Below are 22,401 nucleotides of genomic sequence, written 5' to 3'. Positions count from 1 at the left end.
GGAAAGTTTTTAGTTTCCTTCCAGCCCCTCTAAATCCAACTGAAGGACTTGTTTTAAGAATCCTTTCAGATTCTGACACTCCCCCAATCTCCTTCTTCCCCCTGGGGCAGATTTCATACAGCCAAGTGACTTGAATGACACCTTGAATAAACAGGGGAAATCTAATTGTACTTAAATTGATTCTTTCAAGTTTAGATTGAGACATATCTATGGGGAAACGAAGACTGTATTACTTCTGCCCCTGCTGTACCTATTCTGTGGATCAAAAGGTCTCCTTTTTTAATAGGTCAAATTGATTAAATACCCATAGATGGGAAACACTTCTGAGAAACCTCTCATAATAATGGAGTGGGTTTAGATTGTAGGATAGGGACAAGGTTATATGGCATGGGTTTAATCTGTATTTAGAATCACATCTTTCTTATCTGTTTTTATCAGGACTACAGTTTTGAAAATCCAACTTAAAGAACTATTCTTTCTTCCTCGGAGATGACCCCCTTAGGCCATAGCTGACAAACATTAGTAGAAGAGTGCGAGAAAGCTTTATCTGCTACCCTGTATGTTCCTGATCTGTGGATAAATAGAACTCCTGAATCTGCCACCTTTTATGAACAGTAGTTTCACCAAAGATAGATAAATATAACTTTAAAAAGCAGATTTCTGTGTACTCTGCACTGTTCAGTGTGGACATGCTATAGCTGGATTTTAACTTTTTGATTAAAAAAAATTACATGATCATTTCCAGTTTATATGCCATGCTTCCTGACCTTTGCAAGACAACTCCAGGGAGTAAAAACACCCAAGAGATCTTATGAATGAAATCCCCATGTAACACAGGACTTAGATCCAGGAAGAGAAGGCAGCAGGTGACAATGAAGGCTAATTGAGAGAAAACCTGGGTCTCAATGTGGAGGCTAAGGTGGCAGTTGTCAATGCAGAGGGTACTGCCAATGCAAACAGCCACTAAGTAAACTATATTTATATATAGGTAAATTAATTTATATTGAGGAGAGTGATTCATTTTAGAGTCATTAAAGCATTTTCTCCCTCTCTTTAAAATGCACTTTTGAATGTGTTACATAGCTCGTCTCACAAAAGATGCCTGCAGAGTGGAAGTCAATGCAGCTTTTATATCACATCATACTTTCACGGGACAATCCAGAAATGTGCAGGAGTGGTTTTTTTTTTTTTTGGTTACCTTTAAAGGCATGCACTTTCAGTAAATGAGATCAAGATTGCTAGCATGCAGTTCGAAAAGTCTGCTACCTGGAAATTAGAGACATAGGGCCAGATTATCAAATGGCATAAATTGGTTGAAGGAACTCCACTGAAGCCAGAGCTAAGTAGATTTACAAAAACTGACAATCTGGCCCTTATACTTTATTTTGGAGGGGAGGCAAGATTTGCCTAATAAATAGTTTCACTGCAATTTTATCTTTCAGTACAATTCCTGCTGCTGTTTTCTTTTATATGCCTAGTGTCAGACAGAACTTGCTTTAATAAATCCCAGACATCATACCCGTCTCAAGACACAGTACAATAGATAGATTCTAAGGTGAGGCAGTGCACTCCTGGGGAGCCGAGCACAACTTAAAATTCAGGAGCTCTTGACTCCCGGTTCAGCTCTGCCACTGATTTACTGTGTGATCTTGGGCAAGTCCTGATACCTTTCTGCCTTCATTTCTGAATCTGTAAAATGAGTTAATATTTACCTACTTTATAGGGGTGTTGAAACAATACAATACTTTAAACAGGGAAAATTTAAATATTAAATGCATTTTATAGGTTTAAACCTAATAAACTGTTTTTCAGGGTTATGGTGTTAATTTACTAATTTTTTCTTTTAAAGGAGTAGAAGAAGATTGAGAACTATGGGGCCAATGTTACATGTGGTTATAGAAGCTCATTGTGTATTTCACTGTGTGTTTAGATGGTTATTCCATTATTTTAGCAGAAATAAGGTCTGCTAAATAATGCCTCAGTTGCTCTACCAGGCTGGAAAGGGGAGGGGTGTGGCTGAAACCAGACAACTAACAACATCTTGGTTGCTCTCAGGCTTGTCAAAACAGGGACCTGTGTGTGAGAACTTTCTCACTGAAGGTTAGAGAACTGAGTTCTGAGGTTGTCTGGAAAACCAGCTGCATGGTTACTCCTTCCTAATCTTGCTTTTTTGACCGATTGACACTGCTTTCAGATTATGTGGCATGAACTGCATAAATAGGGGCGGGGGGCGGGGTAGTGGAAGTATTTGTTCCAAGGAGGTGCGCGCACAGATATTTTGGTGATTCATGGGGGAGTCCCAAGGTGCCTCATTCTTCTTTCACCGTATTATCATAAGTCAGGAAGATGGCATTTAATTCCATGAAGTTCCACTGGTGGGAAAATCTGAATAAGTGAAAGGGGAGTCACACCCAAGGTGTCGGGCACTATACATTGCAAATGTTAGTGACAGCAACACTTGTTCATTCACACAAAGTCAACACATTCCTCACTGAGAGCTCATGATCAGAGGCTTTGTCATTGGAGGAGTATTATAGGTCAGCTTACTGGGTTAGGTTTAGAAAATCAGGACTCCGAGAAAATCAAAGTAAAAAACACAAAATGAATTAAATTAAAGAACAGCATTTCCAAGTTAAACATAGGCTATTATGTTCTCAAATTCAAAACAGCTTGGAGTATATTACAGTTGGGTCTCGAGGTTTTTACCAGTGCTTTACTACCTTAGAATTCTTGCCTTATAACACAGTAGCCTTCTGCTCCAAGAATGTTTTATATAAGAGCATGCTTCAGTTCCTGCTGATTGAAGATGGCTGTGCCTTTCATGGCCTTCAATCAGCCACAGGTGGGCTGGCTAAAGCCTAACCACCACCAGCTTTTTTTGAGAGAATCTGAAAGCAGCATCACTCTTTGTCTCAAGCAAGATTAGGATGGAATAACCCCCATCCCCTTCTTCAAGTAGGAACTTTTACTTTCATGGGAAGACATCAGTTTCTCCTTCCAACTTTTAAGGTGCTATAGCCCCATGGAAGTATTCAGTTATTTATTTCTTTACATTTGGGCAGGGAAAGAGACATTTGGTTTTGCTGTGGGGCAGGGTTGGACAGAGAGCATGCTGTAATGAGCTGGAGAAAGAGGACAAATAGCCAAATACCTTTCACTATGTATTGCATTCTTTCACTTACTAGAAGCTAAGGATTCTCAAAGCAGAGAATATGCTAAAAGCTGGAGGAGCTTATCCTAAGAGAACATGCTTGAAAGGGGAAAATAAGGGGCTGCCATCCTTGCTATGCAAGAGTTTTACCTTCAATGAACCCTAAATAGTAGTGTGACAATGATCCCATTTTCCTGCAATGCAAAACCCTGAAAGCCTTTCTTCTCTGGATCATAGATGAATATAAGGGAAATCAGTAATGTAAGAACTTCAAGGAATTTGTTTACCAAAGTTCATGCTACCAGCAAAACCTCCTTAGCCCCTTCACTAGGGAACAGGGAGACTGGTAAGAGCTCATAATGAACAAAGTAGGTTTAGCTTTTTTTTTTTTTTTTTTTTTTCCCCTTCAATGTATATTCTCAGAATGACCTGAGATGTGCTTGCCTCTAATTGTGCCAAGCTTAGACTAAAGGAAATGAGAGAAACTCTACAGTTGGGATTCTACTGTTAGGAAACCAACAAAAAAATCCGCTGCCCCCCAAACACCTGTAATAATAGAAGCTATGGGAGAGTGCAGACTGAGAATCTACTCTCCAGCTATAGAATCTGGTGGTTGGGTTTTGATTGTTAATTTTAAAGAGGAGGGAGGTGCCTCAAAAGTCAAATAATCTCCATAACTGTTTGCAAACACTTACACAAAGGAAGTTTTCAGTGCCTATGAGAATGTAAATGTGGAGATATAATTTTGTTTATCCTGGCTATATATTTTCCCTGGTTATAGGAGTGTATTAGACACACACAGGATTACTGAAGATTCAAATGTTTGAAGAACTGACACTTGTTACCTCTGTCACTCTTCCTTATCTAGCCAGTCTACTAAAGATTAATGTATTATTCCCCTGTTGTGTTGGTTATAGCACACTGATAGATAGCTAATATGTTGTATACATGGCTGCATGCCACTTAAAATATTTTTGTACTAGCAGCTGGGTATCAGGACTGCTGTTTCTCATGGGACAAGCAGCACAGTCTTTTTTTTTAAGATTTAGGAAGTTAATACGTACCCATAAACTGACCTGCTGAGAACTAAACATTCAGAAGACCGAGAAATAGTATCTTTTATCAGTTTTTCCAGGGATTTGTCCTCAGGCTTTCTCTCATGTCAGCTTTATGCTTATAGTTGAAACTGCCTAAAACTTTTTTCTTAACCAGAAGAAACTATTAGAAGGCTGTTGGAAACTTTTAAGGGATTTATTCTAAATAATGGTACCATAATATTGGAATATTTTAAAAGCTACAGTTTTAAAAGCTATATTTTTTAAATATTTTAAAAGCTACAGTTTTAAAAGCTATATTTTAAAAGCTACAGTTTTCTTTTAAAGGATAATTAATACAGGTGATGGGGTAATAAAGGTTTTGCTTCCAGAAATCACTAACCCTTCTCAAGTAAATCAATTTACAGATTAAACTACATAGGCAGGAGGTGTAGTACTTTTTCTAAATCTCTGGGATTACTCTCTCATTGTGCCCCAGTGGGGACAGGGAGCAATGAAGAGGGGCTGGCAGATCCATAAGTTTAGGCCTAGTATTCACCATGGATCTTAAGGCTCTGCCTAAGCAAGAATCCAGTCCCTTCTCACACACCTGCTGGCTGCTAATATCTTCCCTGGAGCCAAGAAATCTGCTGGTTTTCAGAGTTCCTCTCCTCCCTTTGGCAGTGTCCAGCCTTTATTCTCACAAAGGCTATGTGTCAGTGGTGCTATATTGTTTCTGTAGAGCAGTTGTGCAGTGTTTTCAGATCCCTCAGAATAAAAGGAGTTAAAAAAATCTGTTTATCCAACCTGTGAAATTAAATATTTTAAATGATGAAATGGTAAAATCCTGGCTCTGAGCCAGAAACTTCACTATGCTGCTGTTACCAGAGGCCCTGATCCTACAAGCTCCCCCTCTCCAGCAAATCGCTATGGCTGCACAGAGCTCTTTTTTCAATCAGTTGGATTCTTGTGGGAGCAAGGGTCTGCTCTCATGGAGTAACTGTTAGAGTAGGGCCAGCAAGATTTTTCATTAACACGCTAATATAACAGGTCACTTGGACAATGCTGCAAGGCTTGGAAGTTCTGTACCCTTCCTAATATTGGAGTTTTTGAACGTTAGAACTATTTGATAATAATCTAAGGTTACAAATATATTCCTAATTAAACAGATTTTTATAGCTGTCCTGGACTACTTTATCATCCCAGTGCTGTGTGTCATTTCATGCATTGAGCAGGAGCAGTTCAGAAAACGACATGTATTTTAACAGAGTAATTTGGGAAGCAGTGTGACATTGTCATTAGGGCACTGGAACAGGATATAGGAGAGCTGGGTTCTAGTCCTTGGCTGCTGCCCCGTTGGTGGTCTTGCACAAGTCCCTCTATTGCCACTCTGCACCTCCATTTCCCAGCTGTAAAATGAGAATGTTACCTGTCACCCTTGCAATGTGCTTTGAGAGGGCTAGATGAAGTATGGTATCAATTCTATGTATGATTATTATTTATTGACTAAATAGTTTGGAAATTAACCATGACAAACTAGTCAGAATAGACAGGAGTTTATAGTAGATGTGGATACAGTTTAAACAGACATAACAATTAGTTCCCATAAGTCATGATAAAAAAATCATCTGTACCAACATATGCAATCAGAATAGCTAGGGATGAACACACTGCTAGACAAAACAAAAGAAAAGGCTATAAACAAGGCATTACTAATCTGACCAGCTCTTGCTCAAAACGAGAACTCACCCCAGGAATTTGCAGGGGAGGGGTTATCATTGTCAAAAGGAAATAGCTTGATATGTGAATTTGAGAAGACAGTAACTAGTACCCTAGTAACTTTAGGGAATAAATCAAGAAGTGATTGCTTAAAGAGAATACAGGCTTCACTTAAAAAAAAAAAAAACCCACAAAAAACCTTTATCCTCTTGTTATACCTTGATTTGAAAATGTATTTAATTAAATATCAAACTATTGTCCTCCTACATGCTGTATTCCCCTAATGAACAGGAGGCAGGGCATGTTAGTTCATTACTAATGTTTACTAGACCCTATTGGCTCTTTTTGATTGTCTTTCAACTCAGTGTAGTGTAAACTCCTTTTGATCATTGACTTCCACTTGGTGTGGTGTCTCGGCATGCTTGTATTATAGCATTACAAGTGCTTTCATTGCTTCCCACTAACATTTATAGACAGGTTTTATCACTCTTATCATAAATCTTCCTTCCCTGCTATTTATGACTTTGTAAAATTTAACAGGTAAAGTTTAAAAACAAATTTTCCTAACACGAGCAATCCTGGGAATAATGGGAACCTACCTTTATGTTTATAGGCAGTACTGTTCACTATTGTGTGTAAAATCAAGAGTGTATGTATACACTAAAGCATAGCAGATAAAATCTAATCACGGTACCGCTAGATGTAAAAAGTCCGTCTATCTGTCAATAGAGATGGGTGGCATCCAATAGTTTGAGTGTTCAGTGAGGGGGTTACTACTTTCCTAGGGCAATCTGAAGTCCTTCAGTGCACTTCAATAGCCTCTGGAAATACTTTCTTCAGGAAAGGTAAACATCTGTAAGGGAGTACTAAGGGTTGGCAGCTTAAGGAACCAAAAGAAGACCCTGTAGTGCAGATTTTCTTATTTGCTAATGCATATCAATTTTAACATTACAGAAGGCTTGAAGGTTGAAACAAAGCCTCAAGAGAACCACTATTAAGAAGATAGTGATAGATAAATTATTCAGAACAATTGTTTCTTTATGACCGAAGCTAATACAGTTTATGGTGCCAGGGAATTTATAAAAAGATTATTTGCCTTTGTTATAAGGTGTAATCATACTCTTGTTGCAATTATATGGTGCAGGAAACCAAGTTTTGATTACCTCAATGTTCAGGGAATGAGTCAAAGGATATGTTTAATCCACCTAGGATAACATTCTTCCTGTTTTTGTGATTTCATGGCTTTATTTTGGTAATCTGCCTGTAAACATTTTCCATGTTTTAGGGATAAGAGCCTTATGCTGCGTGGAATAATATTCTACATCGTAGTCCAAAATTTTTAAGCTTCACATTGCAGGAGCAGGGCAGAACTGGTCTATTTCATGGGGGAGAGCCAGTCAGTTTTTGTAGTGATTTCATTTAGTACATGACTACAAAGCTTTGGGCTGGTTTTCTTAAGAAATCTGTGTACCAGAAATGGGTTTACCACAGTCTTGGTTTAAGAATAAAACTCTACTAAAGAGGATAGAGTTGTCACATTACATGGTGATGACTTTGACCCACCATCTACCCACTTGTCGGTTACCTGTGATGCACATGAAGTGTCTGAGAGGTTCGCTGTGGTATTCTTGGCTTTCATGTCTTAAATGCTGGACAGAAATTTATTCTCTCCATTCAACTAGCTTTTTGCCAAATGTCTGTCTTCTCCTAGCTGCCATAATGTTATGGAGGTGTAGTTTCCACTCCACAGTTAAAGCCGAAACTAGTTCCCTATTCTATACCTGCTACCATTAAATTTGCATTAATTGATATGAATTAAAACTAGCTTAATTTAACTACAGGGTACTGGTGCTTGACCTTCTACCTTCTCTCACTTCACTCTCTAACCCACTGACACGTCCCACTATGCTAAGGGAGAGGGAACTGGGTGTCCTGCATAATGATCAGGTAGTCTCATGTGGATTTATGCAAGAAGAATGGGTGTTGCTGGGAGTTCTAACTCCTGTCTCCCATGTCTTGTCCATCTTTTAATTTTATCTTCCTTCCTATTGTAAAAGGAGGAGGAAAGGGAGGGAAAACAGCCAGTGTAAGAAGAAAGGCAGAAGGGGGGGAAAAGAGAGGGGGAAATATGTAAAGAACCATCTAGATTTAGGTGGGAGAAACTGAGATGGTCAGAGAAGAGATTTCCTATCACCTTTCCCTCATTTTCTCCACCCTGGCAAAACACAAACCATATCAGTTCTGCTCTCCTAAACCATCAGCAATTAATTCCATCACCCCAAAGATGAATCCTATTACCCTCAAACACAGGCTTTCCCAATTAATTCTGTACACCTCTTACATGCAAGGCTGGGTCCCCAATTATCTCCCATACACCCAGGTGTCTCTGACTAATTCTGTAATGCTCTCTCCTACACTCCAATTAATTTGATAACTTGCACAACTCAGTACCTGTGAGATTCTATCTCTGGGGGCTAGTCCAGGAGTGTCACTACAATTAGAGAAGCTGTGCGTATGTACTCCACATTCACATGCGCAGGTTAATTCTGCTTTTACAGACACACCGATATCCCCAGTTAATTCCACAATTCTGCTAATCCGTTCTACCACCCCATAGGCTCCTTGCAGTCAGACCTGCCACCTGCCTTTTCACAGGGGCAGAAATCAATGGCCACTTCCCTCTCCCTCCCAGCCAGAGGGGGGCAGTAGCAACAGGGTAATCCATCACAATCCACCCAGGCCTTGGGCATGGGGGAGGAACAGCAGCAATGGAGCCTTTTCACATCCCCTGCCCTCCTTTGCTGCACAGGCCTTGTTGGAAGGAGTGGTGGGGTAGCATACCTCCTCCCACATCCAGGTTTGTCAAGGACCAGGGCAGCAGCCCCTTTACACTGCTTTCTTGAATCCAAGCCTTTCAGGGGTGGGTAGCAACAACAGGAGGCTCTTCACCCTGCCTCTGGGTGGGAGACCTCTTAATGAAGACCTCTTCGTTCCCCTCCCACAATCCAGGCCTTGTGGACAGCAGCAGGCGTAGGGTTGCTACCCATCTGGTTTTTACCTGAAGAGTCCGGTTTTTGGCTTCTGTGTTTGGGTGCTCTCGGGTTGCCAGATGCCCAGTTTTCAGGGACGTGGCAACCCTAAATGGCACCCGAACCAAAAGTCCTGTTACTGTGGCGTTGGGGGAGGTGCCCAGATCATTAAGCCATGCCAGCCCCTGCTCAGTCAGGGTTGCCTCCTGCCTGTAGGCAGGCTCCTTGAGATGATCCAGTGAGTGATTGGGGGGGAGGTGAGGAGGAGAGGGCGCCTTGGGGGGGTAGAAACTGTGCAGGGGTGGGGCCTCGGGAGATACCAGGAATTAGAAAGGTGGCAATCCTATAGCAGGCAGGGCGGGAGTATCTTCACTACCCTCCTCCCAGGCCCTGTGCAGGGCAGCGGTGGAGGATACAGAGCTAGCAGGAGCTGCTGGTCTTGGCTTGAAGTGGGGAGAGGGTAACCGCTCTGTCCTTCTCCAGGAGGTGGGATATGGGGGTCAGGCTTCCAGTCAAAGGAGTTTTCCTTGAAGAGTTATAGAGGGGTTGGAAAATTCAGACTATAGGGAAAATGAAATTTCACCACCCCTCTCCCTGTTCCACAGTTTCCCCCAAAAGAAACCAGCCCCCTTTAGAATTCACTGAATCTGGGCTATGTGGATGGTGTGAGCCATACATATGGGGTTGAGGGAGCAGCCTATATGGGATGGTCAGGAAATTGTAGGGAAAATACAGAGGAAGAAGTTGGCAGGGAGAATAGAGGGGGCAGGGCACTGAGGGCAATGATAAGGGTCACATGGAGGGGCTGCATGAACCCATGCTTCCTAATTTTCAAGTGTGTGTGGTGGGGATGAGGTGGAGTTGAAGAGCGACAGGAGGAAAGGAAGCAGGAATCTCCTGGGGTGTCTCAGGGAACTACAATCAGAACATAAACTCTTAGGTAGACAGTTATGCACAGTGCCTCTCAAAATGGGGTCTTGATCTCCTAGGCACCACTGAAACCCAAGTAATGCATTATTACAGTGAAGGGTAAATGGTATAAAAATGGAATATATCTCTAGTGAAGTTTTCATAGGAAAAAGGAAGGAAAAGGGTCCTATTGCAGGGAAAAGGAAGATAAGGAACAAGGAGTCTATTGGAATAACACACTAAGTAAAATACTCAGCATTTGATTAACTCTTACATAAAATATAAGCAGGACAGAAATACCCAGGATACTGTTTGATAGTTCTTCTCCTTGTTTTTACATGCGATAGCCTAACTTTAGAAGGTTTCTCTGTCTGGAATATATTGTTTTCAAAGAGAAGACTAAACACCGCAATAAATCTGGACCTGATGCAGTACAAGACTGGACTGGGTTCAGAACATTGCGAGAAGCAGCCTTCTCTTTTGTTCCAAAATGGCTCTGACTGTTCCTTAGCTTGATACTAGGGTATAGGCTACAGTGTGTTTCTTGAGGGCTAAGATAAGATGAAAGGAAAATGTGTTTTAGTAATTAAGAGACAGGACCAGAAAGGAGGATGGAACAGACAACGTACATTTCGGGTGAGCAGCTGTTGTTAAGTGGTAATATTATTCCTTGGACAAAATGTAGTTGTTGCATTTGACAGGCAGCAGATGACAGCTGTAGAAAAACATCACTGACATGGAATGCAGTAAAGCAGAGTGAGTTTGAAACTATTGAATTACCAATATTGAGTAACACTGTCCATTCTTCTTCACATGGTTGATGTAAATGTAGAGCAACTACTATAATTTTACATTCAGATGGTTAAGCCAGATAATTGCATCTGGAGTAGTAGAGTGTGTTGCTGTGATGCCTCCTTTGTATTCATGAATGAGGCATTGAGTTTCTGTTCTAGGTGACCACAGTCGCACATTGGGGAGTCTTTCTTTAATTTTCCATTTGTGCAGCAAGTATCCACATCTACCATGATTTGTGCAGGTGCAGTTTAGGATTGTCCATGAGCTTCATGGGAGAATCGAAGCCAGGGATCTTCTGCATCAGGTCTTTTATGAGGTGTTTATTTGTAACTTCTCAGAAATGCCATTCAGCTTTCCAAGCTTCATCGGGCTTGAAGGTTCGTATTCTTGAAGGTTTAACACGTGGGTCCAAAAAAGCTTGCGTGACTTCAGTGGTGGTGAGCGGGGGGGGGGTTGTTAAGATCCTTATGGTTGGGAAGATATTTGTTTTCCACAGTCCTCTGGAATTCCCGAAGGGTTGCGGCATTAGTGTAAATGGATGGATGGAGGAGCAATGTGCAACAGCAGCATGGGCACCCAAGGTGTCGGGCTTGAGTTGAGGGTTCCAGTGATGCACTGCATTGCAGTGTTCAGCGGGCCATAAGCAAGTCAAATATGGTTACTTCTGGTCCATGCTGGTGTACAGTACTCGGCTGTAGAGTACACAAGGGCCATCACTGATGTCTGTAACACTGATGCTGATAGCCCTGACTTGTGCTGGCCAGTTTCTGGACCAGGATGACCCTTGTTTTTGTCTTGGCAGCTACCTTCTTCAGATGGTTGTGGAAGGTTGGTGTGTGATCTAGCTTCACTCCGAGATGGGTCGGAGTGGGGTCATGTCTCAGTGTTGCTACAGAAGGTCACTTTCAGGGTACTCTTAGCGTTTCTGTCATCAAGATGGAATGCATTCACTTTTGTTTTGGGACGATTTGGCTTGAACCTCCATTTCTGGAAATACTCCTCCATGGTGTTTAGGTTCCCTTCAAGGTAGACTTGATGTTGATGAAGGTGGCTGCTTGCACTGTCAGGACAAGATCATCCTCACAGGCAAATTTGCACGACTGTCCATTTAGCAGCTTACACTATGAGTAGGACAGAAATGATATTTTAGCTACACATTCAGCAATAGGTTTCTTCTGGCCAAAAGCTTTCTCTCATGTTAAACTAAGAGGTGGTTTTGTTAAGTGGACAAATATCCATTAGAGGCCTGAATGAGATTCTAATTTTCATTTGCCTTGTGAATTAATGCTAGTTGGAAACAAAAGCCAAGTTTTAAAAAAATGAGTGCCTGTGTTTGAGCTCCTATATCCATGGTTAGGCATGAACAGAACTAAGTAGCCTGACTTTAAGAATTTCCGGCTGATCCCGGAGCCTAACTTTTGGCACCTATATTTGAAAATATTGGCCCACGCCTCTAGCAGTGTGTAAAAACCAACCAACCATTATCACTTGACAGCAGCTTAATTAAAATAGACTGGATATCTGATGCCCTATGTCCCTGGTAGGAGAACAACTATGAACAGAAAATTTCTCTTTTTGTTCAATGAAACTAATGTGATGGCTTTCAAGCTTCTTGGATTTGCTCGCTATGGTGCTATAACTTGCATTTGCAAAAGCCACCTGATATCTTTGCATGCATTTTAAAAGGGAAGTTGCATTTACAAATAAAAAGATATCATTGTTCTTTTTGACATGTCAGGATTAGAAAGACAGGTATGATTACTTCATTGCACACTGTGTATAGCATAAACAATCTATGGAAGAAATAGTATGTGTTTTCCTTGCTTAAAAAAGGCTTTCAGTATCTCTGATTTCATAATGAAACTGGAACCTTTCAGAGAAATGTACAAACCTGTGAAAACTGCACAATTGTGATCTCAAACTTTTTTGGTAACTGGGTGCACTTTCACTTAACTATAACCCAAAGGCAGGTGCATGTTGTTCGTGATATAGTGCTTCAGGAAAGAGAGAAAATATTAAAAAGCAGGGCAAGATGAGTAACTTCAGAATAATCAGTAAAATCTAAAGCTTTTAGGTTTCATCAGCCCCTCTTTCTGCTACGATGTAACGGGGCCCTGCTCTGCTCCCCTCTTCTTCCCACAGAAACTGTCCTCCAGGTGCGCTCTCAGTGAAGCTTTATTTCAAATTCCCTTCACCAATATCACCACAGTCCCCTGTTCTCCCACCTATTTACAGTGTTTGCCAAGGTTTATGTCCTCTTAGCAGGACTTGAGGGGGAACAGAGGTCTCTGTACTCTGAACCCACTGTGTGACTAGCCCCAGCAACCCTGTCTCTCCTCCGCCTCCCCTTTCTCTGTGCTGCGTTCCTGAGCCTCTTTTTATCAACCCTGGGTTGACGGGCCAATTGAGTTTTTACCCCACCCAGCCCCCTAGCCAGGTTGGTTCATTACCCCAAATCAGCTTCTCCTGGGGCACTAATTGGCCTCCAGGTGATGGGAGTGAGTAGGGGAGTCTGCACTCTGTCACATACCATCTATATGCAATCTAACCGTGACTATCCAAATGTGATAGGACAGCCATTTAGAAAGATGTGGGGTCCAGTTAGGAGAATCAATGGGACTGAGAGCAGGCAGAATTTAGAAATGCTATAGGCTTAGGCTCTTGAATGAAAAGTTAATGCAGTGAAGCCAAATCTTGGGAGTTTCAGTGAGAGCTGTTTCTCCCTCTTCCTCCCCCACAAACACTTCATAACATTTGATTCCAATAGTGTTTACTTTTCACCCTCTTATTGGCTCTCCTTGAACATTTGGTGGGGTGGGGGGAAGGTTTTGCTTGCATGAAAAGCTTTTATGGGGAAAAGTTTGTGTTTGTTTGAGAATGTGTATTCATGGATATGCTAGCATTGCCATTGTATGGGCACTGAGGCAATTTAATCAAATGGAACTGTGCATGTAGACTCTAATACAATTATAACAAGAGAGCTGAATATAAATTCATCTGGAAACATCCAAAACAATTTGCTTGCAGTTTTCTTTTTTTTCCTCTCCCGCAGATTTTTACACCTAGGTTAAATGTTTGAAGCTATAATATTCTAGTGGAAAAAAGGATAACAGGAAAGATTAATTCTTCTTAAATCTGTTTCTCTTGCTACCTCTTTTAACGGCTCATCCTCTCACTGCTTCTTTGATTTGTGCATGATAATTCTTTCATTCACTGTTTTTGTTTATATGGCTGTCCATTTAGGAAACAGAATCAGTACCATGTTGACTTAGATGACCATCTACGCAGCTCGAATATCAAAATACTTACAGAAAAATGTTTGAGTAAATCATAGGCTAAAATACGAGCACAAAACACTCATTGAATAAATATGATTGATCAAATTGATGGGAATTATGATACACTTGTAGACAAAGGAATAAAATGTGGTAGATTATTTACTACAAATAACTTGCCTACTTAACTGGGGTTCACTGTACCAGGGGTTCAAATAATCAAAGTTCTACTGTAAACATTTTGGAACCAGCAATATAGATAGTATCTCCTAACTGGAATGCAAACCCAGTATTGTTAAAGTCCAACCTCCAAATCTGCAGTGTTTGAAATGAGGCAAAATGAATTTGTCTGGCACTCATTTGTGTGATGTTCAGTATGCCAGACCTCACAGAACTAGGCCTGTTCTATGGAAAGCAAAGCTATTGGTTACCAGACACCAGGTTGCTCCAAAAGTTTTTTATATTTTTGATCATGTTTGTTTTTCCTCCTCATATTTGTGTTTCCCATTATTCTTTGACAGAGATTTGATTGCAACTTTTCCATAACTGCTTAAGAAATTAACGAGGGGAGTACAGAGACAAGTAACTAGCGGAACAGAATGTACTGGTTGCTCAGTAATTTATGAAAGCTATAAAGTGCAGCAGGGCTTGTGAAGCCGATCCCTGGAGTATGATGGGCAGGTTTGCCCAGGGCCACATGAGATTTCATACGTGTATTCTCAAAATTCAGTTACTGCTCTTTACTGTTTACCTAAGAAATCCCTTAATAGGAAACATTTTTTCCTAGGATAGTAACTTTAGGAAGAGAGAGATTCACCTTTCTGTGCCAGCCTTATTCACTGTGCTGGGGGGTATTCATTTGAAAGATGGCAGCTCAAGGCATATATTGCATTAACATCTCTTCCCCAGTGGCTCCCAGCTGCCGTGGACATGCCCTTTCTTCAGCCGGCACATTCGGAGCTGCACTTGCTGGCTATGTGGTCCCTTCTGTGTAGGGATGATGCCATGTTCCTTATACGACTCCTGATGGACCTTAAGTCACTTAGTGCAGATCATGGCACAGGACCCCATCATAAATACAGTGTAAATTGAGTTCAAAGATGTTATTTATAATTTTTTTTGCATCTTAAAAGCAACAAAAAGTAAACTTACTTCGAAAGTAGGCAGAGTGTAAAAGGTTTACAATATAGTTAAGAGTTCATGTCAGGCAAGTCGTCCCCATGATGTTTTGAAGGTAAATGAGGAAAGTACCATGCTCAGATGAGTCAGAAATAATTTTTTATTGATTATTTCATAAATGAGTGCGTGGGGACTATAAAAGATGTTGGGTTTCCATATGTGCTTAAAGTATGGCATTAGCAATGGAGAGGCCTTCATTTTTGTCATATGGACTGGAATGTCTTTGCAGCTGGGATGCTGGAACGTCTTTGCATACTCTAGGTATCATTAAGTGTTCACAGCATTATTCTAGTAGGAGAAATATAATGGACAAACATTCACCTGTTACATGTACTTGCTGCCTTTTTCAGCTTCTACCATCTCCTGCATATGGGTGCTACACACTGTTAATTTGTATCTGAGATAAAGAATAATAAAGAATGATTTAAAGGCCAGCATCAATTTGAAAAGCTCACTATCTGAAAATGTTGTACTTACTGAGTTTATAACATCTAAGATAACTGGAATAGAAAGTATCTAGGGTTGCTGTTTGTTTGGTTTTTTTTGCTCGTTTACTTTTTGCATTTAAGTGAATACAAAGCCGAAATAGGAAACTGCCATACACAAAGTGGTGACAATCGGTTTCTTTCTTGCTGAAAAGACCCTTGCAGGTCCTGGTCTGTTGTCCATTGAAGTCAATAATAAGGCTCCTATTGACTCTAATGCATATTGGATCAGGCTCATACATTTCAACAGGAGAGTAGAAATAACCCACATGCATTTTTATGAAAGGGTTAAAAAATAAAGCATAGTATTTAAAGAACATTTTAGTAGAATCTGGCATGTTTTGAAGTTAGTCATTTTAACAGTCAGATTGTCAATGTATCTCTAAGTAAACCAAGATTTACTAAGACACTATTACTTAGACTCCACAAATGGAACCACCTGTTTGCCAATGTTTTGAAGATAATATATTACAATCTAAAGCACGCTACAATATTGCTCTATACGTGTTGTGTACTATGTGTTTAGGAAAGTGTGCAAAGGAACCACGTACTACAGGATTCACTAACCACTATAGTAATGTATGTTTATCACGTAAGTCTCCAAAACACAGGGCTCCGCATGTTGTCTATTCTCTGATCTCATCTGATGAAATTTGGCCATCTATATTTATATGTAATTTAAAACTTTTTATATTTATTGGTCCTGCATCACAGAAGATATTATCTGGAAAGACAGAACAAAAATCAATGAAGCAGAAAAGTAATGGTTCACTTACAAACTGGAAACTAATTTGAACAAGCTGGTCTAAAACATCTTGCATTCTAGCATTTTTATTTCTGGATGTCAAAGCCGTAGCAAAATTGTCACAAGATTTGTTTTTCTTTTTCCTTTAATTCACAATAAATCTTTATAGAGATTACGGGCTACATCCTCAACTGGAGTGACGCCAGTAAAACTTTCTTAGTTAAAACCAAGTTAACATGGGACTGGCTGCCGGAATCCCTGGATGACGTCTTATGGTCTGTGTTATGCAGGAGGTTGGACTAGAAAGTTCCTTCTGCCCTTAAATCTTTGCACTCTGACAAGTTACAGATCTTTGTAAAGATATTTTTCAGAATAAGACATCACTTTTACATTTCCTCATTTAAAGAATGAGGCTATACAACATGCTTAGTCCACAAAGAGGCCAATATGGAGTCAGTCATCAGTGACCACTGGTGCTGTATTTAGTGCAAAAATGGCTGGAAATGGCCTATCTTGAATTTCGTTTGTTTCTGATCCTACTTCTGACTCGGAGAGAGAGAGAATTTCTCTTATAGTGTTTTTTGCACACTGCATCTCAGAATACACATTTTGTCCTTATATTGTTTGTTTTTGTCCCTGGAAACTAGAGAAGGAAAAGACCTGTCTTAAAACTGCAAACAAAATTAAACAGAACGGGGGAAAAATGGAGACCCTCCACCTTACTTACTTAGTACCTATTTGGCTATAATGGGGTGTACTGTTCAGGTCGTTTCTTGGCTAGTGTGTGACTAGAGACACCCTACATTTATTTCACACTGAGGAAATTTCCAAGTGGCTAGAGAAGTGATGTAGTCATAGGTACAGGCAACTGGCTGTTGTGGAGAAAGTGCAGTTGACTTGACTTCCTTCCTAGCTTGTTTTAGCTGAATGAAAGCAGCTCTTCTTTGGATTCAGTCAGCTGTAGCAGGTGGTCCCTGTTACGCTGGCCAGGAGACAGAAACTGAAACTTTTGCTGGTATAGTATTGTCAGTTAGGGCCTGGGGTATGCCATGATTTATAATATTTCTATACCAGCAAAGGCGCCTAGTGTAGATGCAGTTACACTAGCAAAAAAGACCTTTTGCCAGGATAGTTATTTGACTCCAGGAACTGGTATATGTTGCTCTTAAAAAAAAAAAAAAAAAAAAAAAAAAAGTGCACACTTGCAGGTTTAAGCTGTGTCTACACTAGGAGCGTTTGCTGATACGGCTGTAGTGGGAAACTTTCCAGTGTAGTCTAGCCCTGGGGGAAGTGGGCGGTAGGTGACCAGATAGGAGGTGTGAAAAATCGGGTCAGGGTGTGGGGGGGTACTAGGTGTCTATGCAAGACAAAGCCTGGAATGTCGGGACCGTCCCTATAAAATCAAGCCATCTGGTCACCATAGGAGGGGACAGAAGTGCACAAAGGAAGGTACAGGGGATTCCACATGAACAACTTTCTGAAGAGAGGGTGAAGATAATGCTCTTGGTGGAGGCGGGTTGTCTGGTTTTGTTGTGTTCTTCCTAACCAAACTAGGAAATAGTATGGCTCAGTGACTAGGGACACTCATATTTTTTTTATCTGAGTGATTTCAATAAACACGGCAGTTTTACAAAAGAACACTGTTTGTTTGTATTAGTTCCTGCTTGGTGCCAAACCCCTTTTCATCTGCATTGTGCTTTTATTTGCATGGCAGCCTGTTATTTTAATCCTCCTGATTAGAACTGCAATGACAAACAAAAGTCACCTTTATTTCACATTTGATATGTGGATAATGCTTTCAAGTGTTGCAGTTCATACATAGTAAACTGAACGGGCTAAATTCATTCCTTCATGTAATTCCATTGAAGTTGCACCGGGATGGCTTTGGCCTACAGTCTATTTTTTTCTGTCAGGTCTGATGGTGAGCTGCATATAGAGGTTGAGAAAATAATTAGGGTTCTGATGATAAGAAATTGAAAAGTATCTTTAAATAGATTCCCAATTGAATTGTCATAGGATTGTTGCATTATTTCATTATGTCATGTGTCCTCTGATTTACCCTTTTTATTACTTTATTCTCACTGGGAGAATTGTCATTGACAATGGGAGAAGGAGCTGGGGTTGAGACACAGAGTTTAAACAGCTAGAGAAAGAATAGAACATTTATTTATGGCAGATTTCTATCTCAGTGACAGTAGCTGATGAACTTTTAATCCTGTCTTCACGTCTATGATTCAGCTAATAAACTTATGAAACCAATCATCAGAGAAAGCTTGGCTTCCTGTCTTTCACATTCCTGTTTTCTTGCATAAACAAACCTGCAAAATGAAAGCAAACCTCCACACAAATGTCACTCGTAACTGCTCTCTTGCTCCTTTTTTAGTGAAAATCTTTGTTCTGTTAAACATTTTAACTTTTTAAATCTCCCCAGCTATAAACACTCAATGCATTAGTAACAGTCACTGTCTAATCCCTTTTTCTGAAGTCCAGATATGGCTTGGAGAGGAAGTCCAAATTTAAGGCTATTTTTCCCCCTCCATAATAGGTCCAGAGTTAAAGCTGCAAAGAGCTGCACTCAGACAAGATATTATTTAGATGCTAATACCGGTATAGAATACAGAGTTGTTAACACCTGCTAGTGTATCTACCCTTAGATAGAAATGCCACAATGAGTACATACACATTTACATATTCATGTATTACATCAAAAACATGCTTTTCTTCTGAGTTGCACCATCTGCAAATATATATAATGTACTAAACGGCATATAAAATGTTGTGCCAATAGAAACCATTATGTGATTATAACATTTACTTATATACCTACTACGTGTCCCTGGTTTTGATCACTCATGCAACTCATTAGTAAGTTTGCTGTCCACCTGCCTGTAAAAGCCTTTTGGAAACGCAAAGAAACAAAAATGGTGTGATAAAAGCCATTCTCCCATTTATGGAGACTTTCTAGATTACTTGTAATGGTGCCTTGGGAGATCACCAGGGTATCTTCATCCACTCTGAAAGCTCCTCCCCCACCCGCCCCAGGCCCTCAGTTAGAATGAAGACTATATAGGGCAGTTCTTTGCCATCCAAAGGATTGACCATAGATATCCTGATTTAGCAAGAACTTAAGCACATGCCTAACTTCAAGCATGTGAGTGATCCCATTGAGCTCAATGAGACTACTCACGTGCATAGTTAGTCCTGTGCATAAATAACTTGTTGAATTGGGGTCTGTGTTATTCTGAGTAATATATAAGGTTTATTAGCTATCTTAAATCATCAGAGACTCCTTGGCTGATCACAAATACTGCCTAATAACTGTTAACCTGTCTGCTAATACCAACTCAGTAATACAGGGAGCAAATATCTTAAGATGATGATGCCAGGATTACTCAAGAATTTTTCAGAGCAGCCCTATATACTTCATAGAGATCCAGGAATGCTACCAAACAAGTACCCTGCACCTTGTTGCTCTGATGGCGTGGCGATGGGCATGCAATAACCTACAAAGAACAGAACAAGGAAACCCATTCACCTGTGTCAGCACACGCTGAACAAACTCAGGCTTCTCACACCTGGTGAATTAGTGAGGCAATAGATGCCAAAGTAAGTTAATGTGCATGTATCCTGTGTAGTAATCTGAGTGGGAAAAACTCTTAGCTCAGAGGTGCTCAATGGATTGCTACAAAAACAGATATTCTGGTAACTCAACTGCTAGGTGTGTTAAAGCATACCTATTAATATGCCAGCACCAGCACTGAGAGGAACAAACAACAATACGCAAACTAGGAAAGAATCAAAGGGAGCAAGCAAAAGATTTGACACACAAACTACAATAGTGACGAAAGTATTAGCAGACGGGAGTTGAGATGGCTGTAGAAATGTCATCTGCAAGCAGATCTTGTGAGCCCTTTGTAATATTTGGTGGTGCCCAGATGCTGATGGGAGTAATTTGATACATACATAGCTGATTTGAAAGCAGGGCTAATGAATAAAAAGCAGCAGAAACTTACTTTTGTCACTAGAGTGAGCTGATATGACTTATGTAGGCAGTGTAATTGTAGCTGTGTCAGTCTCAAGATATTAGAGAGACCAGGTGGGTGAGGTAATATCATTTAGTGGACCAACTTCTGTTGGTGAGAGAGACAAGCTTTCAATCCATACAGAGATCTTCATGTCCTGTCTGCAGTGATATCAAATGATCCATGAGAAAAAGGACCTCATGTGAATGCAGCACAGCTTCCCCTCACTCGCCCACCCTGGACCCTATAAGACAGGGACGACAAAAAGTTTGGGAACCATGACTCCATTTTTATGAAGTATTTCCTACCGGGACCCTACACAGCATGGAGGATGCCAATACTAGGGATTGCTGCGATCCCATGTACTAATGGTGTGACCCCTATTTGGGGTCACGTCCCACAGTTTGGGAGCCGTTGTAAGATGAGGAGAGGGAACTGGGGAGAGGAAAAAATAGGATGCGGGGGGCTGGAGAAGATGCACATTCTTTCTTTGCCTCCATGCAATTTACAAGGAAACTGTTAAATACAACCCCAATTGGGGGAAAAAAATCAAATTGATTAAATCCCCCGAAGTAGCAGTGTTTATGCCAGCAGTAAGAAATGGCTGCCTAGAAATGGGCAGCTGTTTAAAAGGCAACTCTTCATATGTTGCTGTACAACCATACACAAGTGTTCATATAAAAGAAACCATGATATTTAATTGTTTTGAGGGAATTTAATTTTCTGTACTTGAAGTAAATTGTGTCTCTGATATTAAATTAAGCCTGACAATTAATGTCCAGTTCTTGAGATCACGTGAGAATAAATCTTTCTAATCATGAGGTGTCCTACTTAATTCATTGGAGGTTGTTACTGTAGGACAGAATTGATCTTTTCAATAGAGAAAGCAATTTAATTCAGATACAATCCTGCACCCTCTCTGTCATTGGAAAGGCAACCTGATTAAAGAACAAAATGTTTCCTATGGTATCATGTTGTGCATCCAAAAGTAGAGTTTGGATTTAAGGGCAAAATGTATAGTCCTTTTTTATGCATGTAAAATGTGGTTTACTCCTCCCCGTCTCTATTGCCCCAGATCAGAAGTAGGGAAATAGTAAGATACATTATTCATGAATAATTTGATGATTGAAATAGAATTTTTCAATGACTGTGTTTGCAACTTTTCTTTCCGTCCACTATTAGTGAGCAGAGTGAGAGCAAAATTTTGTTCATGTATACGTTTTTTAGAATGGGAACTTTATAAAGTGTTTCGTTACAAAATGAAATGCGACTCTGGTTGGCAGTAGTTTATCTACCCTTTCCAATCAGGACCAGAAAATATGCCATTTGTGGTGGAGACTCCCTTTTCTAGTAGTTCCAAGCTCTCACCTCTTGACCAGCCAAGTTACAGCCTTTGGGTGATAAAGATTCACCCCGCTCACACCAATATCTTTATCAGTAAATGAACAGTCTGCATGCTACCATTAGTTCCTTAGTCATGAATCACGGTCTTTGGCTCTGGTTGATTTTCACATGCAGTATGTTGCAGGTTCCCAAGGACCATCCTGATGGGCTGTGTCCCTGCAGGCTGCAGCAGCAACTTGTGCCCTCCTACAGTCTCTTCTGGAATGGAACCTCCATTCTCCGATCGGAGGACAGCTTCAGCATGAAGGAGGGGTTGGATTTCTTGCCAGTTCACCAGCTACCTCGATTCTGGGGGCTCTTTCACATTGTTGATCTATGGAGTGGGGGGCTCCCCACCATGTGACTTAGGTGACCAACCCCACATGCTATTATCCGAGCATGAACAATGAATAAACGATTTATGAGTCACTGGCGTACTGAAATTTGGTAGTGTTGAATGTTTGTCCAGCAATCTGAAATAGGAACAAATTGTAAAACTTGCAGTCTGCAGACAGGGTACGAGCAGGTGAAAGCTAAATACACTAAACAAATTGTGAATTGTGAATTGCTTACCCTCCCTCAGCAGTTAAGGTAGATTATGACTGCTCCCCTTTTCAGAGATAGAGTATGTGGTGGCGGGGAGAGAGGAATTTGGAGTTCTAGCCCCTGCATAGT

The 22,401-nt window shown here is 40.6% G+C and overlaps 2 long non-coding RNA genes across 2 annotated transcripts; one reads left to right on the top strand and one right to left on the bottom strand.

Annotated features, from left to right (window-relative positions):
* Positions 1-2,899: 2,899 nt before the first annotated feature.
* LOC137144730 (uncharacterized) lies at positions 2,900-22,169 on the top strand. Its single transcript, XR_010917469.1, has 2 exons — positions 2,900-3,009; positions 21,872-22,169. It is a non-coding gene; the product is annotated as an uncharacterized lncRNA (long non-coding RNA).
* LOC137144729 (uncharacterized) lies at positions 11,478-12,973 on the bottom strand. Its single transcript, XR_010917468.1, has 3 exons — positions 12,863-12,973; positions 12,529-12,631; positions 11,478-11,758 (listed from the first exon to the last, which is right to left on the bottom strand). It is a non-coding gene; the product is annotated as an uncharacterized lncRNA (long non-coding RNA).
* Positions 22,170-22,401: the final 232 nt, after the last annotated feature.

The sequence above is a fragment of the Emydura macquarii genome, unplaced genomic scaffold (genome assembly GCF_026122565.2).
Source record: "Emydura macquarii macquarii isolate MOO-44397 ecotype Brisbane River unplaced genomic scaffold, CSIRO-AGI_Emac_v2 contig_3477, whole genome shotgun sequence".
NCBI lineage: Eukaryota > Metazoa > Chordata > Testudines > Chelidae > Emydura > Emydura macquarii.
This window is presented reverse-complemented; position numbering and strand designations above follow the sequence as displayed.